Source organism: Psammomys obesus, unplaced genomic scaffold (genome assembly GCF_907164565.1).
Source record: "Psammomys obesus unplaced genomic scaffold, mPsaObe1.curated_primary_1811, whole genome shotgun sequence".
Classification (NCBI taxonomy): Eukaryota; Metazoa; Chordata; class Mammalia; order Rodentia; family Muridae; genus Psammomys; species Psammomys obesus.
In genome coordinates this window covers 6,406,926-6,409,071 of record NW_026596143.1, presented here as the reverse complement: position 1 = coordinate 6,409,071, position 2,146 = coordinate 6,406,926, and the positions used below count along the sequence as shown (strand labels likewise).

At 39.5% G+C, this 2,146-nt stretch overlaps 1 non-coding gene across 1 annotated transcript; it reads left to right on the top strand.

Annotated features, from left to right (window-relative positions):
* The first annotated feature begins 1,082 nt into the window (after window positions 1-1,082).
* LOC129666428 (U6 spliceosomal RNA) lies at window positions 1,083-1,189 on the top strand. Its single transcript, XR_008718579.1, has one exon. It is a non-coding gene; the product is annotated as a U6 spliceosomal RNA (small nuclear RNA).
* Window positions 1,190-2,146: the final 957 nt, after the last annotated feature.

Here is a 2,146-nt window from a genome sequence, read left to right as displayed (position 1 = left end):
GACAAGACAAGGCTGCCCACTCTCTCCATATCTCTTCAACATAATCCTGGAAGTCCTTGCTAGAGCAATAAGACAGTTGAAAGAGATCAAGGGGATACAAATTGGAAAGGAAGAAGTCAAATTCTCACTATTTGCAGATAATATAACAGTATATCTGAGTGACCCCCAAAACTCTACCAGGGAACCTATACAGCTGATAAACACCTTCAGCAAAGTGGCTGGATACAAAATTAACTCCAAAATATCAGTAGCCCTCCTGTATACAAAAGACAAAAGGGCTGAGAAAGAAATTAGAGAAACAACACCCTTCACAATAACCGCAAATGACATAAAGTACCTTGGTGTAACCCTAACCAAGGAAGTCAAAGACTTGTATGAAAAAAATTTCCAGTCTCTGAAGAACGAATTAGAAGAAGATATCAGAAGATGGAAAGATCTCCCATGCTCATGGCTCAGCAGGATTAACATAGTAAAATTGGCCATTTTACCAAAAGCAATCTACAGATTTAATATAATTCCCATCAAATTACCAACAAAATTCTTTACAGAACTGGAAGGAAAAATTCTCACCATCATATGGAATAACAAGAAACCCAGAATTACTAGAACAATCCTCTACAATAAAAGATCTTCAGGAGGTATATCCATCCCTGATCTCAAGCTGTACTATAGAGCAACAATACTAAAAACTGCATGATACTGGCATAGAAACAGAATGGTGGATCAACGGAACCGAACAGAAGACCCAGAAATAAACCCACACACTTATGGACACCTGATCTTTGACAAAGATGCCAAAACCATACAATGGAATAAAGATAGCATCTTCAACAAATGGTGCTGGTCTAACTGGATGTCTACATGTAGGAAATGCAAACAGATCCATACTTATTACCCTGCACAAAAGTAAAGGCCAAGTGGATCAAAGACCTCAATGTAAAACCAGTTAAATCGGTTAGAAGAAAAAGTGGGGAATACCCTAGAACTCATTGGTACAGGAGACAACTTCCTGAACAGAACACCAACAGCACAGGCTCTAAGAGCAACAATCAATAAATGGGACCTCATGAAACTGAAAAGCTGTGCTTGCTTCGGCAGCACATATACTAAAATTGGAACGATACAGAGAAGGTTAGCATGGCCCCTGCGCAAGGATGACACGCAAATTCGTGAAGCGTTCCATATTTTTACAGAACAACAACAGCACAGGCTCTAAGAGCAACAATCAATAAATGGGACCTCATGAAACTGAAAAGCTTCTGTAAAGCAAAGTACACTGTCATCAAAACAAAACGCCTGCCTACAGATTGGGAAAGAATCTTCACTAACCCTTTATCTGACAGAGGACTAATATCGAGTATATACAAAGAACTAAAGAAGCTGAAAAGCAGCAAACCAAGTAATCCAATCAAAAAATGGGGAACAGAGCTAAACAGAGAATTCTCGACAGAGGAATATCGAATGGCAGAGAAACACTTAAAGAAATGCTCATCCTCATTAGCCATCAGGGAAATGCAAATCAAAACGACCCTGAGATATCACCTTACACCCATCAGAATGGCCAAAATGAAAAACTCAAGGGACAACACATGCTGGAGAGGTTGTGGAGAAAGGGGAACCCTCCTCCACTGCTGCTGGGAATGTAAACTGGTACAACCACTCTGGAAATCTATCTGGCGCTTTCTAAGACAATTAGGAATAGTGCTTCCTCAAGACCCAGCTATACCACTGCTAGGTATATACCCAAAGTTTGCTCAAGTACACAAAAGGGATATTTGCTCAACCATGTTCATAGCAGCTTTATTTGTAATAGCCAGAACCTGGAAACAATCCAGATGTCCGTCAACGGAGGAATGGGTACAGAAATTGTGCTATTTTTACACAATGGAATACTACTCAGCAATCAAAAAGGAGGAAATCATGAAATTTGCAGGCAAATGGTGGGATCTAGAAAAGATCATCCTGAGTGAAATATCCCAGAAGGAGAAAGACAAACACGGTATATACTCACTTATATAGACCTATAAGATGTGATAAACATAATAAAATCTGTACACCTTAAAAGATAATCAAGAGAGCGGACATGGGGTAAGATGATCAATCCTCATTTAGAAAGACAGATGGGATGTGCCTTGAACGTATGACA